Raw genomic sequence first — 16,784 nt, 5'->3', positions numbered from 1 at the left:
TGAATCCTTGCTTTGTTATTGCCTCCAAAGGATGCCCCAGGACTTTTGGTTTGAGTCTTGGGGTTTTCCTTTTCGTGGTTTCATTATCTGAGAAGTATTGACCGAGTTGTTTTCTTCCTATCCGAGATGTTTGTCGTAACCCCTATCTTCTTTTCTTACTTGTAGGATTTAGTTGGCCTCATGTCTTCTCGCAATAACATTGTAGAGATGTCTTCCAGAGTTCCCGAGGGAATGTCCGATTGGCTGGACTCCCTTCTTTTGTTGTGTGTTTTCGTTGTGGATGCTGAATTTTGCACAAAGCTAAGGAAGCGTCATAGGATTTGTGGTAACAATGCTCACGAGGGGATTACGAGCTTGTTGCTCCTAATTCTGATGAGAGGGTTTGCTTTCCGACTTCTATTGAGAGGGAGCGTCCCTTCTTCTATGCCTATGAATACTTTTTCAGCTAGTTGAATGTTACTTTTCCTTTTACTGCTTTTGAAACCGACCTGTTGTGGTCGTGTAACATTGCTCCATCCCAGCTTCACCCCAATTCCTGGGGTTTTATTAAAATTTTCCAACTTCTCTGTCGTTAACTAGATGTAACACCTTCTCAGACTCTTTTTCTTTACTTGTTTGTTTCCGCCAAGCCTGGCGATTCTTCAAAAAAGAAAGCTTCTTGGGTTTCTTTCCGGTCTGCCCAGGGCCATAAAGTGTTTGCGATGTATGACGAGTCCTTTAAGGACTTCAAGAACTACTTCTTTAAAGTTCGAGCTGTCGATGGGGCCCGCCCCTTTTTTCTTGATGAAAATGACGAACCTGCTTTTCCTCTAGAGTGGCAAAAGAATGTAAGAGTGCCACGTTACATATGGGAAATGCTTAGTGAGGTTGAGCGGGCCTTTGTAGTTGTTCTTGAAGATTTGTGGGGGAAGCCTCCCCATCTGGATACGAAGAGATTTTTGAGTGATCCGTCTTTGGTTCGGGTTGCTTTGGGTACTGTCTGCTTTATTATTTTTATACTTGCTTTCCGAGCTTTTTCTTCTTCTATGTTGTAATTTGTCTTTTGTGGTTGATTTTGTGTTCTTCAGAGATGTCGAAGAATAATGACTCTATGAAGGCCTTCAAGAAGGCGAAGAAGGCAACTGCTGCTTTAAACATTTCGGCCAAGGCGGCCGGAGAGGGATCTTCCCAGGTTCCAGTTAAACCTCCTGCACCTAGTTCTCCCGGGCCAAGGAAAGCAATTCCTATTCCTCGGGTTCGCTTGGTCGATCCTCTGCAATCTTCTGCTGCAGCTCCTGGTGCCGCTCCTTGTAAGAAGCAAAAGTCATCTGAGCCCTTTAACCTGGATGCCCCAGATTTTGATGCTATCGAGTTTGTTGACCAGCAAATTGCCCCCTATGGTGGGCTTTCCATGGACGACGTTTCTCTTCTTCAGCATCTGGATTTTATCACAAAAAGTAGTGTGAAGATGGCTCATATGGGTGCGGCTATATTCCGAACAATTCAGGGGATTCCGATTCATGCCACAAAATCCTTTATGGAAGAGGCCAAGTCGGAATTTGATCGAATCAACGGTCTGAAGGAGGAGTTGGAGGTGAAGTTGGCGAAGGTGGAGAAGGAGTTGGAGGGTGAGAAGGCCAGCTCTATTGCCCTTGCTGCTTCTGTAAAGCTGGCCAAAGACATGGCATTGAAACATAAGGATAGCTATGTCTCGGCTTATAGGGAATTGATGCATCTTTGGGAGGATTTGGAAACAGCTCGGGTTAATTATGGTGAGCTTCAAGGTCACCTTGTGGGTAGCGTAACTGCTGCCTCCGAGAACCTGATGGAGCAGTTCCGGGTTGTTGCTCCTGATGCTGACTTCACTCTCATCAGCCTGGACAATGTCGTGAAGGATGGTAAGATTGTCCCTGATGACCAAGATGATGATGAGACTGATCCTCCCCCAGTGCCTTCTCTTAAGGTGTCGACCTCCTCTGTTCCTCCCGTTACATCTGATCCGGATTGCCAGATTCTGAACCGGGATGATGGAACCGTAGATGCCGTGCCCCTTCAGACTCGTCCTCCTTCCCCTTGTCCTGACGCTGCCAAGAAGGCTCCAGATGTTTGCTGATCTCTTTCTGGATGTATAGTTGGCCCGGCATGTGGGCTTTTAAAACTTTTCATTGACATTTCCTAGTTGCTTGTTTAGCAACTTTTTATTTTGAAAAACAAAAGGTAGCTTGCTTTCCCTTCACGGTAGGTTTTGGTGGCCTTCCGGGCCTTATAACTTTTGTGGAGTAACAGAGGTAGTTTTTTGACTTGGTATCTTTTCAGTTTTCTACTGATGTTTGAAATCTTGTATCTCGACCTCTTCGGATTGCTTTGTTTTATTGTTTGTAGCTTGGATCCTTTGAGATTTGTGACTTATGGGTCTAACTTGTTTCTTGGTGGTTCTTTTGCGCTGGTCCCCCTTTAAGTTATTTCTGTAATCCTCTTTTTTAGACCTTTGTCAGGTCTCTTCCAGGGATTACTTTGATAACTTTTTAGTGGCAGGAGTCCGATTTGGTTATGTCGGTCTCCTTTAAGTTATTTTTCGTAGTCCTCTTTCTTGGATCTTTGTCATATCTCTTTTAGGGACTACTTGTATAACTTTTTTAGTGATAGGAGTCCGACTTGGTTATGTCGGTCTCCTTTAAGTTATTTCTGTAATCCTCTTTTTTGGACCTTTGTCAGGTCTCTTCCAGGGATTGCTTTGATAACTTTTTAATGGTAGGAGTCCGATTTGGTTATATCGGTCTCCTTTAAGTTATTTTTTGTAGTCCTCTTTCTTGGATCTTTGTCAGATCTCTTTCAGGGACTACTTGTATAACTTTTTTAGTGATAGGAGTCCGACTTGGTTATGTCAGTCTCCTTTAAGTTATTTCTGTAATCCTCTTTTTTGGACCTTTGTCAGGTCTCTTCCAGGGATTACTTTGATAACTTTTTAATGGTAGGAGTCTGAGTTGGTTATATCGGTCTCCTTTAAGTTATTTTTTGTAGTCCTCTTTCTTGGATTTTTGTCAGATCTCTTTTAGGGACTACTTGTATAACTTTTTAGTTTGGGGCTGACTTTGTTATGTCAGACCCTTCTAAGTTAAAGTAATCATCTTTAATAGGGTTGGCCAGACCTCTTTCTAGGGTTTACTTATAACTTGGGTTGACTTGGTCCGACTTCTGAACGTCGGCCAGTCTTTAAGTTATTATATTAACTATCCATAAGACCTCGTCAGGTTCTTTTTTTGGATTGCTTTCGATAACTTCTTACATTATTTTGTGTTCATCTTTGCTGATTTGTAGAAAAATGGTTGGCATCTTTAGATCGTCCTTTGGGTGAATCGCGTTTTCACCTTTATCGGACGATTGTCTTTATCGTGGTTGCGCAGTGAATTTATTTTTCACTTTCTGCCGACCTGTTGCTTTATAATCGGATGATGAATACTTCAAATTAATGCATCTTGGAATCTTGTAGAATATCTAAATAAACTTTATTCAAAGAAAAAATGCAAATGTATACATGTGGGAATTTCCTTGTCCCTTTAAGCCGGGTACGATCTAGGTCTCGACATGGTGCCTCATTAAAAAACCTTTTCAGGAAAAAGAGCGCATCCATTTAATGAGATCCTTTACCTTTTCTAACTGTAGTACCTTCTTAGGTTGCAGGTGTGCCATGATCGGGGAAGCTCTCGTCCATCAAGCTCGGACAGTCTGTAGTAGCCCTTCCCCAGTACTTCAATGACTCGGTAGGGTCATTTCCAGTTTGCTGCCAGCTTTCCTTCTCCGGGTCGAGTTGTTCTAATGTCATTTCTGATTAGGATGAGATCATTCTCTGCAAAACTTCTCGGCACTACCTTTTGATTATATCTGGAAGCCATTCGTCGCTTTAGAGCTTCTTCCCTGATCCGAGCTCTTTCTTGGATTTCGGGTAACAAGTCGAGCTCTTCTCTCTGAAGTTGGGAGTTTGTTTGTTCATTGTAGTGGACTACTCGGGGAGATCTTTCTTCGATTTCTATTGGAATCATTGCCTTCGCTCCGTATGCCAATCGGAATGGTGATTCGTTTGTAGTAGAATGGGGGGTTGTTCGATACGCCCATAGGACTTATGGAAGTTCCTCGGCCCAAGCTCCCTTTGCTTCTTGTAGCCTCCGCTTTAGTCCGGCCAATATAACTTTGTTGGCCGCTTCGGCTTGTCCATTGGCTTGGGGATGTTCGAGGGAGGTGAACTGGTGTTTTATGTTCAAGTCGGCCACCAATTTTCTGAAGCCTGCCTCTGTAAATTGGGTACCGTTGTCCGTGGTGATGGAGTATAGTACCCCGAACCTCATAATAATGTTCCTATATAGGAATTTTTGACTTCTTTGAGCGGTGGCGTTGGCTAGGGGTTCTGCCTCGATCCATTTTGTGAAATAGTCTACTCCTACTATGAGGAATTTTACTTGTCCCGATCCCTGTGGGAAGGGTCCGAGAAGGTCGAGTCCCCATTTCGCAAATGGCCAGGGTGAGGTCACGCTGATGAGCTTTTCTGGTGGGGCACTGTGAAAGTTGGCATGCTTCTGGCATGGTGGGCATGTCCTCACAAATTCTGTAGCCTCCTTTTGTAGAGTTGGCCAATAGAATCCCGCCCGGAGTATCTTTTTGGTGAGAGCTTGTGCTCCGAGATGATTACCACAAATGCCGTTGTGCACTTCCTCCAAGACTTCCTTTGTGTTAGAAGTCGGTACGCATTTTAGTAAAGGTGTTGATATCCCTCTTTTGTATAGTGTGTTGTTTATGATAGTGTAGTACTGTGCCTCCCTTTTCAGCCTCTTTGCCTTCTTTTCATCTGTAGGGAGTGCTTCTGTTTTGAGGTAGTTTATTATGGGGGTCATCCATCCTTGATCCCGACCTATTATAGCTAGGACTTTTTCTTCTTCCGCTATTGACGGGTTCTGTAGTATCTCCTGGATGAGGCTTTTGTTGTTGCCCCCTGGTTTGGTGCTGGCTAATTTTGAAAGGGCGTCCGCTCGGGCATTTTGCTCACGAGGTATGTGGTAGATCCTATATTCCCCGAGTTGTCCGAGCTGTTCTTTGGTTTTATCCAAATATTTTTTCATGGTCGGATCTTTGGCTTGGTAGCTTCTTGTTATTTGTGAGGTGATGACTTGTGAGTCACTGTAGATGTTGAGTTTCCGAGCTCCAACCTCCCTAGCCAGCTTCAAACCAGCTAATAGTGCTTCGTATTCTGCCTGGTTGTTTGAGGCCGGGAATCCGAATTTAAGGGAGAGCTCAAGTTGAGTTCCTAGGTTGCTTTCGATTATCACACCCGCACTGCTTCCTGTTTTATTCGAGGATCCGTCCACGTATATATTCCACTCTATGGGGATTTCCGGGGTGTCTGTGAATTCTGCAATGAAGTCGGCCAGGTGTTGTGATTTGATGGCTGTTCGCGCCTCGTATTGGAGGTCGAACTCAGACAACTCGATTGCCCATTGTAGGATTCTTCCTGCTACATTTGTTTTCTGCAATATCCCTTTTATGGGTTGGTTGGTCCGAACTTTAATGGTATGCGCTTGGAAATATGGGCGAAGCCGCCGGGATGTGAGGATCAGAGCGTAGGCAAACTTTTCTATTTTCTGGTAGTTCAGCTCAGATCCCTGTAGCGCTTTGCTAATGAAGTAGACGGGTTTTTGCCCATGTTCGTCTTCTCTGACTAGTGTTGAGGCTATTGCCCGGCTCTCTACTGCGAGATATAATATGAGCGGTTCTCCTTCTCGTGGCCGAGATAGGATAGGTGGCCGTCCTAAGAACTCTTTGAAGTCTCGGAAGGCTTGCTCACATTCTGTCGTCCATTCAAACTGTTTTCCCTTTCTTAAAGTAGCATAAAAGGGAAGAGATCTTATCGCAGCTCCTGCTAAGAATCGGGATGGTGTGGCCAGCCTCCCGTTGAGTTATTGTACTTCTTTGACACAAGTTGGGCTCTTCATGTTGAGTATGGCTTGACACTTGTCTGGATTTGCTTCAATCCCCCTTTGTGTGAGCATGAAGCCCAAGAATTTGCCTGCTTCTACTGCGAAGGTGCATTTTGCGGGATTGAGCCACATGTCGTGTTTCCTGATAGTGTAAAACACTTGAGTCAAGTCGGATAATAATGTATCTTTGCTTTGTGTCTTTATCAACATGTCGTCTACATAAACTTCCATGGTTTTCTCGATGTGATCTGAGAAAACTTTATTCATTAGCCTTTGATAAGTAGCTCCTACGTTCTTGAGACCGAAAGGCATCATGATGTAATAGTAGTTTGCTTCGGCGTTAGGAACGAGGTCTTTTCTTGATCTGGCAGATACATGGGGATTTGGTTATACCCTGAATACGCATCCATGAACGAGAGATACTTATATCCTGATGAAGCATCTACTAGAGCGTCGATGCTTGGGAGTGGGTAAGGGTCTTTTGGGCAGGCTTGGTTGAGGTCGGTGTAGTCAGTGCACATTCGCCACTTCCCATTTGACTTTTTCACCAAGACGACGTTTGCTAGCCATAGTGGGTATTTGACTTCCCTTATGAACCCGGCCTCTAGTAGCACCTGTACTTGTTCTTCTACAGCTTGAGCTCGTTCTGGTCTGAGTTTTCTTCGTCTTTGTTGTACCGGCCGGGATCCCGGGTAGACTGCCAATTTGTGGCTCATTAGTTCGGGATCAATGCCTGGCATGTCGGCAGCTTTCCATGCAAAGAGATCAACATTATCTCGTAGGAACCGTATTAGTGATTCCTTTGTGTCTCCTTTCAGGATCGTGCCAATATTAGTTGTTTTATCCGAGGTGTCTCCGATCTGGACTCTTTCTACTTTTCCTTCGGGTCGTGGTCGGAATTCTTCTCGCCTCTGAACTCCACCGAGCTCGATTGTGTGGAACTCTCCTCCTTCGCCTTGGAGGTTTAGGCTTTCGTTATAACAGCGACGTGCCATCTTTTGATCTGCCTTTATTGTAGCTATCCCTTCCGCAGTTGGGAATTTCATACATAGATATGGAGTTGAAACTACTGCGCCGAGTTGATTTAACGTTGTCCGACCTATTAAGGCATTGTAGGCTGAGTTTACGTCGACCACGATGTAGTCTATCTTGAGTGTTCTGGATTGGTTCCCCTTTTCGAAGGTTGTATGCAGCGATACGTATCCAAGCGGTTGAACTGGGGCATCTCCTAGTCCGAACAGGCTGTTCGGGTACGCTCTTAGCTCTTTTTCTTTTAGGCCGAGTTTGTCAAAGGCAGTTTTGAATAAGATCTCGGCAGAGCTTCCCTGGTCAATTAGTGTACGGTGAAGGTTGGCGTTTGCCAGTATGATCGTAATGACCATGGGGTCGTCATGTCCCGAGATGATTCCGGATGCGTCTTCCTTGGTAAACGTGATTGCTGGGATGTCTAGGGCTTCTTTTTTTCCTTCGACGTGGTACACCTCTTTGAGGTGTCGCTTGCGAGATGATTTGGAGATTCCTCCTCCAGCAAATCCGCCGTGTATTACGTGAACGTGTCTTTCCGTTGTGCGAGGTGATCGCTCAGATCGTCCAACATCCTCATCCCTTCTTCTTTTTCTTGGTTCGTCATCCCGTTAGCCAAAAACCGATCTAGTTTTCCTTCCCTTACTAGTTTTTTTATGATGTTTTTCAAGTCAAAGCACTCGTTGGTAGAATGCCCTCGAAGTCGGTGATATTCACAGTATTTATTCCGATTTCCTCCTCCTCTTTTGCCTTTAAGTGGCCGAGCTGGAGGGATTTTCTCTGTATGGCAGACTTCTTTGTAAACATCTACCAAGGATACCCTAAGAGGAGTATAGTTATGATATTTTTTGATTTTCTCTCCAAAGCGATCCTCCTTTTTCTTGGATTCTTTATCTCGGTAGGCAGAACCGAACTTTGAGGCATCGCCAAGTCGAGAATTTTCCCCCATGTTGATGTATTTCTGTGCCCGTTCTTGTACTTCGTCTAAGGATGTCGGGTATCTCTTTGATATAGATTGGCTAAATGGTCCTTCTCGTAGGCCATTTATGAGGCCCATAATGGCAGCTTCTATTGGTAGACTTTGTATGTCCATGCATGTTTTGTTGAATCTTTCCATGTAGTTGCGAAGGATCTCCCGTCTCCTTGCTTGATCCCTAGTAGGCTAGGTGCGTGTTTGGCATTGTCCTTTTGTATGGAGAATCTGGCCAGGAACTTCTTGGCCAGGTCGTCGAAACTCGAGATGGATTTTGGAGGTAGGTTGTCGAACCATTTAATGGCTGTCTTGGTGAGAGTTGTTGGAAAGGCTTTGCGGCGAACTGCATCTGAGGCATCAGTGAGGTACATTCTACTTCTGAAGTTGCTGAGATGATGGTTGGGGTCTGAGGTGCCGTCATATAGAGTCATATCCGGAAGCTTGAAATCTTTTGGAATTTTGGTCTTCATAATTTCTCTGGTGAATGGATCTTGATCTTTCTGAGAGCTATCCTCTGTGGATGGTCGAGTACCTTTAGTTTTGAGATCAGCTTCAAGTTTTATAAGCTTATCTTCTAATTCTCGGTGACGCCTTATCTCCCTGCGTAGATCTTCTTCTTTTTCACGTCGATGTTGGGCTTCTTTCTCAAGTTGCTCCAATCGATTTTGAAGTGCTTCTATTACTCCTGGATTTGATGAATTTTTGTCTCCGTTGGTTTCTGGAGTATCTTTGAGTATTGTGTCCACGTTTTTATGCGGCGTTCTGTCTTCCAAACCTGAATCGTGGTCATTGTCATGGTCATCCGCCATGTTAATGGGATGACTTCCAGGTTTCCCGGCAACGGCGCCAATGTTCCGAGGGTTACCTGAAACTGTAGGTCGATCTCGGGTGAGATCTTCTGTGCTGGTCGGAGCCGACGTGTCCGGCAGGTGTGTAGCGGCCGGAGCTGGTGTGTCCGACTTGTTGGACTTGGTGGTGGTGCTGATCCTTCGTCCCCGGAGGGTGGGGGGTACCTGCAAGAGACTCCGATGCTTAAGTTAGCAAGGGTATTAAGCAGGTATTGAGTAGAATCAGAATATGAGTTATACCTGGGTCCTCCAGTGTATTTATAATGGTGAGATGTGGCCTCCTGCGGATAAGATAAGTTAGTTATCTTATCTTATCTTTATCTTATCTTTAAGTGAGGTCATCTTTAAGGGAACCACCTTTATCTCTATAGGCTTGGGCTGCCCTTGGATTTGGGGCGCGTTCCTCTATTTGGGCCCTTCGTTTGGGCTTTCCTGTGACTTGGCCGAGCTCTTTGAGGAGAGGTCGGGTTGTCCTGACCTGAAGAGGTCAGTCGCTCTGTCTGTCGAACATCCCGGGTCGGACAGCTCGACCCAGGGTATCAACAATGTGCGTACGCACAGGGGTGTGCGTGCACACGCCCAGAGAGATTTTAAAAAGTGTGTGTACGTATAGAGGTGTGCGTACGCATAAGTGCAAAATTTTCCAAACTCTGTTCGCTCGCACAAGGCGTGCTAGCGCCCTCAACAGAGTGCACCTTCCAACGTGTGCGTACGCACAGCTTGCAGAACTTCGTTGGTTATGTGCGTGCACAGGTTGTGCTAGCGCTCTAAACACAAAGTCTGCCCTTGTGTGTGCGTACGCACAAGGCTGTGCATGCGCACAGGTTCAAAAAATCACAGCGGTGTGTGTGCACACATACCAGAAATCACAAAATTCTGCAACTTTGCAGAATTTCAGATTTTGACACCAAACTTTGGATAATGATAACTTCCTCTACGATAATCCAAATTTTACAAACTTTATATCAATTTGAAGAGTTTTCAATGAACTTTAATTCTAAACAAATTTCAACAACTTTTGAAAACTGAGGCACAAGTTATAACCCGTCAAAGTTCACCAAAAATATATTTTTACCAAAAACCTCAAAACCTCAATTTCAACCAACTCTCACATCAAAACCAAATCAAAACCTGCTCAATCATCATAAAACACTATCACACACAACATCTTACCATTTTATATCATTCCCCTCAATTTCACACCTAAACCACTCAACTATTACACCATATATCACTATCAATCCAAAATTTCCAATTCAATCATAAATCCACACTCATAATCATCATCAACCAACAACAACATCAACAATAACTACAAATCCTCATCAATTCCAACAATCATCACCAAACAATATCTAACATTAACGAAATTCATCATAATCTTTATGCTTCAAATTATCCTCACAAAACTCACATCCTTTACCAATTGTCATCAACATCAATATTCATACTCCTCATCAATTAATCTCAACATTAACAATTATTATCAACATTCATATTTTCACAATTAACATACACACTCATCAACATCAACCACCATCATAATATATCATTAGCATCAATTATTCCTCAACAAATCTCCATCACCCACAAAAATCAATAACCACTAGTAATTAACATCAACCCATCATCATATTAGAATCCACCACAATCATACCCCAACATATACATTTTTCTCAATCTTCATCATCATGCATATACCACAAACAACCACATAATCCAATTCAATCCTATCCTATGGTTCACTAGCCTAAGTGTCCAAAAATATTACATATTATATAAAGAAAACTGAAACCATACCTTGGCTGATTCCCAATATGCACAAAACACCACTTTGAGTCCAAACAAGCTTCCAAAAATCCAAACCAACTCCAACAAGCACCAAAGCTCAAAATAACATCATATAACATACAAACATCAAACCTAAGGTTCACAAAAACAACTAAACACAAGGAGTTAGTGAAACCTTACCTTACCCAATGAGATTAGGGTAAAATCCAATAATTATTCGCCACTAGAAATCACCTAATCAAGCAAAACCACAAAATCTACTCAAAAATCATAACCCAAAAATGCAAAAATCTAGGACTGGAAACTGCGGATCGAGACACAAGTTCTTACCAGGTTTGCTTAGATAAAAACGAAGAGCTCGTTGAGAGCTTTGGGCGGTTGCAAATGGCTCGTCAATCGAAGTTCCATAGCTCAAGTTATGCCCAAAAGAAGGAGGAGGTGAATAGTGCACTCTCTTCTTCCTCTCTTCTCTCTTTTCAACGCCCCTCTCATCATATGAGAGCAAGAATGAGCTGAATGCTCATTAATAGGGCATATATATGTTGGGTATTGGGCCCAGTCCAACCACGTAGTATTTTTTATTCGTTTGGTCCACTTGGACCTAAACCTTTAAGATTAGTTCCCGGTTTTCAATTCTAAATTATTTTTTATCCTTTCAAAACAATAAATTAATTTTTGAAAATCTTATTCTCCTAAAATACGCGATACTGGACAGACTAGAGTCGCTACTGCCAGCTTAAGTGCCAGTACGCATTTTTACAAAAAATCTTTCGAAAAAGATACATTTTCAACTCAGAAAAATTCACTGAAATCAAATTTTACTTTTAAATTTTTAAATTAAAACTTTTAAATTTTGTATCTATCTCGGGCAGTTAAAAATTATTATTTTATTAAAATAGTTTTACGTGAAAACTCTGGTTCTTACATAAATCACCAACTCCAATAAACCAAACTCCTTTCATGTTAACATTCAATCAGCAAGAAAAATATTTCTGCATGCAACAGAACTCAACTGAACACTTAACAATCAAATGAATGTAAATCACCAACTCTAATGAACTGAATTCCATTCATATTTGAATAAAACGTGATAAATATTCAATCAGTAAGAAAAATATTTCTGCATGCAAAAGAACTCAACTGAATACTTAACAATCAAGTAAATCTAAATCACCAACTCCAATGAACCGAACTCCTTTTATGTTTGAATAAAATGTGATAAACATATTTTCATTCGTAAATCACCAACTCTAAAATATTTCTATATGCAAATGAACTCAAGCGAACACTTAACAATCAAGTGAATGTAAATCACCAACTACAATGAACCGAGTTATATATCACAGAAAGCAAATAACAACACATGTCCATTCGTATGCCCTAGTTATGGAGAAAAAATAGAATAAGAATAAGTTGTTATACTAAATGCACTAACTCAATCCACTAAACCTTAAATCGAACTAGGAGAAATGCGAGTTTTGCGCGAAATTAAATGAACATAATAACAGTAGTTTTTCTCATACCTTGGGGAGTCTCTATTCTTGTTTTTGTTTGTTTTTTCTTCTTCCTTTCGAAAGCTTGATGCGATTCTGGAGTAGCAGCAGTTTTCGCAGAGAACACGAACGAGGTTTGAGAGGTTTGAAATTTTCCAGTAGTGATTTTGACAGTGAAGAATGAGCATTGTTTCATATTCAAGCGCAAATAGTAACATTTGTGGGGGGGGTTCTGTGCCTGTATACACGTTTCATTTAATGAGGTGGATTTTTTTTGTTTTGAGGCTGCTTGGATGGACTTGGATGAAAAATTGCTTGAATGTGTAGCCCAACGGAAATAAAAAATATAAGATAGTCAAAAGTCTTAAATTAAAATTTAAAATAGATATCTTCACTAATATTTTAAAAACAATTAAACTTTAACAAATTATAATCAACAAGTTATAATTCAGTTATTGTTAAATAAATATATAAAATTCTAGTATTTTTCATAATAAAATTTTTTAAATTTTATTTTCATACTAAAATAATTGTGTATAAAATTAAAATAATATTAACAAAATTATTGTATGTTTTTACTATATAATTAATAATTAGCATATAAAATAACAAAGAATAACATAGTTTAGTGAAAAAAAATATACAATAACAAAGAGGACTTAAGTTCAAGCCACATCTTAAACAATTTTAGAATTTTCTCAACACTGCTTAAAATCCAATATTAATGTTAATGGTAATTTGTCCTAGGGACAAAGTGGGGCGCGGATTCGGTGGGCAGCCTTTGTTTGTGGCATCTCGCCAAAAAATGGTGCATATTTTTTATGAAGTAAACTACCATTTCTACCCATAAAAGTTGAAAAGGCTGACATATCTACCCATAGAAAAAGAAAATTACCATTTGTACCCATGAAACATGGGTTCCATACAATAAAATTATCCAAATACTAAAAAATCACATAAAAACCCCAAATTTCCCTTATCATCATCATTTTCAACTTTTCATTGAACTCAAAACAGAGTGCTACCATCTAATGCCCCTGCAACGAATCAATTGCCAAACTCAAACAGGCCATGTGGGAAATTGAACGAATTGAGCTATCCTCGCCTGAGCCAAACTCTGAGTGACAGGGGTGAACTTGTTCTGTTTCACCTCTGTTTCGGTGAAAGAGACTTAGCTATGGTAGTTACTCTGAAGATTCAGCGACTGAGAAGCTGACGATGATGGTGACATCGCCGGCAGCTCGTTGGAGTAGAAGAGAGAGTGAGAATAGGGGCTGAGTTAGGATTTGGTAGAGGAGGTGCGAGACTGGTGAATGGCTCACTGGCAGTGGTCTGGACCGAGAGAAAGAATGACTGGGACGGTGAGGGTGGCTCGGGTTGTCGTAGATGGTGGAGATGACGGTGGTTTACGGTAGTTCTGGCAGTTGGAAGTGCGAACGGCGATGATGGCAGGGCTGTGATGGTGGTTCCGAGGTCTCTGGTTCTTGAAGAGGAAAGAAGAAGAGGAGAAGGAGAAGTGAATTAGGGTTCGGTGGTTTAAAATAGATGGCGAAAGAGACAGAAAGAGAGGGAGAGCTCGCCGCGGTTTTGGTTCGCAAAAGGGACCGCGGTGGTGGCGGCTGGCACGGTGGCCCGTCGGTAGCACTGGTTTAGTGATAAGGAGAAGGTAGCCACGTTAGGTGAAGAGAAGAGAGGGGGCACTATGGCTCTAGATTTGCTGGCGGCGGCGAAGCAGGGGCTGCTGTGAAAGTCCCTTGGTCGGTGATGGCGAGATAGGGAAGGAGAGAAGGAGGGGTGACCACGACGAAGGAGGACAGCAGCGGATGGGGTTAGTGATGGTGGTAGTGGTAAGGTGATAAGTAGATGAGGATGATGGAGTGGTTAGTGGGGAGGAGAAAGATGATGCGGATGATGATAAGGGTAATTTGGAGTTTTTATGTGATTTTTTAGTGTTTGAGTGATTTTGTTGTATGGAACCCATGTTTCATGGGTACAAATAGTAATTTTCTTTTTCTATGGGTAAATATGTCAGCGTTTTCAACTTTCGTAGATAGAAATAGTAGTTTACTCTTTTTTATGAGGAGCTTTGGATAACTAATGCATTATGCAGTTTTTATATCAGTGGAATAATTTTACAAATATTAGTTTTATGATTGCTATTGTTATTAGATCTGAAATGCTTTTATAACTATTAGTTTTATGATAGTTATTGTTATTAGATTTGAAATATTTTGTGGTATTATATCAAAAAATTAGAAAAGTCAAATGTTTAAATTAATTGAAAATTGAGGAAATTGTTTTTGGGCAAGGTATTTTTTGTATTATTTTGCATAGACGAAGGAGATATGGGCGGAGATCAATGAACATCGGAAAGGAGGCGTCAGACCAAATTAGAGAGGGACAACTGTGAGATTCGCACGGCGTGTAATGTTGCTGGGGCAGAATGGCTTCTTGGCCATATCCTTACTATCAACACGCATGACCTCTCCTTACCAGCATAGTCCTTCACCTATGATGACGGCGTTCCCAATGCCTGCGACCGCCTCGGCGGACGAGGGTACTTCATGTGTGTAGCAACGCCTCGACAGCAACCATGGAGCAGATGCCCCAATGAGGAGGATTAGGTGTCGTAGGGATGATATTAGAAGAGAAATACTATCGCGTGTACAGTTGAGTAGATGCCTCTCTCCTCTTCCTCGTTCTCTTCCTCCGCGTTGCAAACACACTGCCCCTTCCACTATCTCCACCGTCAGCGACAAGTCCAAACCTCCCCACCGCCTCTCATACTCATTTCTTCGTCACACCATCAATTCCTTCTCCTCTCCACTCGATCATGGCGACTTCGGTATCGTCTTCTCCGGCACACTCCCTCCTCTAGCAAAAATTCCGTCGCAGTGAAGCTCATGGACCCCACAACAACCTTACAACAAAGAGAGTGCAAGTTTCACAACAAGCTCTTTTTTCTAATTCGCTTGTGAAATTAAAATCGGTGAATCGCAGGATTGGAATTCTGATGAATGGGTTGTGTTCCATTTTTTTATCACAATTTTGGTTAGACTTACTTACTAGTTACTATTCTTTGGAGTTTTGAGAAGAATGGAACATTTTATGAAAAGAAAAATAAAAAATAAATGAATTTTACATTCTAAACTAATTATGTATTATAAACCAATTATTATGAGTTAAATAATTCGGTTCAATCTTTATTCATTAAACATAGTAAGATGTTTTGCGAAATTAATGATTTTTAGACTAATTTGATTAATTATAGAAATATATATATATATATATATTAAAATTAGTGATTTTGCTACATTACATTTATTAATTATAGTTAAATGATATAGAGAATAATTTTATTAATTATAGTAAAAAGTCATGTAAAATTAGTAATCTTTTAAAGTAATTTTATAGGTTATAGTAATATGATTTAAGAAATTTTATTAATTTTCTGACTACTTTGACGAAAGCAGCGATGAAATGGTTCGACGGTCTTCCCCCAAGGTCGGTGACTAGCTTCGACGACCTCTCGTGCAAATTCTTGATGCGGTTTTCCATCCAGAAGGATAAAGTAAAGCACGCACCAAGCCTCCTGGGCGTAAAGCAAGAGGCAGGAGAACCTTTAAGAGACTACATGGAAAGGTTCAATAAAGCATGCCTGGAGATCCAAGATCTGCCCACAGAAGCAGTAATAATGGGCCTAGTAAATGGACTCAGAGAAGGCTCTTTTTCCCAGTCCATCTCAAAAAGGCTCCCGACCTCCTTGAGCGACGTACAAGAAAGAGCTAAGAAGTACATCAACATGGAGGAAAACGCTAGATTGCGAGAGCCGAACTGGCGACCTGGGCATTCTAACTCGTCGAAAGAGAAAGAAAACGAGCCTAAGAAAAAAGAGGAGGTCGACCTGAAAAGGCCGAGGAGATATCATTCTTATACTCCTCTAAGAGTTTCCCTCGTTGATGTATACCGAAAAATCTGCCATACTGAAAGACTACCACCCCCCAGGCCCATCAAAAACAAAAAAGGGGGGTCGCGGCGACTACTGCGAGTACCATAAGATGTATGGTCATTAAAAAAATGATTGTTACGACCTAAAAAATGTGATAGAAAAGTTGGCCAAAGAATGTCGGCTTGACAGATATCTCATGGAAAGGTCGGACAATCATGGAAAAAGAAAGCGAGATGACAGTGACCGAAAAGACCCACCACCACAGACCCCGGAGAGACATATACATATGATCTCGGGGGGATTTGGGGGAGGGGGACTCACCAAATCATCTCACAAAAGACACCTAAAGCGAATCTACCAGGTCGGGAGCGAGTATCCCGTCCTTCTAACTATCTCATTCACCAAAGAGGATGCACAAGGGATCATCCCGGGACACGATGATTGGTGCACGAATTGTGATCATCAATGGCGCCATCAACATGGTATGCTCAATTGCAATCTCAACTATTTATCACAACTTCGCACAACTAACCAGCAAGTGCACTGGGTCGTCCAAATAATAAACCTTACGCGAGTAAGGGTCGATCCCACGGAGATTGTTGGTATGAAGCAAGCTATGGTCATCTTGTAAATCTCAGTCAGGCGGATTCAAATGGTTATGGAGGATTAATGATTAAAAGATGAATAAAATATAAAATAAGGATAGAGATACTTATGTAATTCATTGGTGAGAATTTCAGATAAGCGTATGGAGATGCTTTG

The sequence above is a fragment of the Arachis duranensis genome, chromosome 3, assembly GCF_000817695.3.
Source record: "Arachis duranensis cultivar V14167 chromosome 3, aradu.V14167.gnm2.J7QH, whole genome shotgun sequence".
In the NCBI taxonomy this organism is placed as follows: domain Eukaryota; kingdom Viridiplantae; phylum Streptophyta; class Magnoliopsida; order Fabales; family Fabaceae; genus Arachis; species Arachis duranensis.
Note: the sequence above shows the minus strand (reverse complement) of the source record.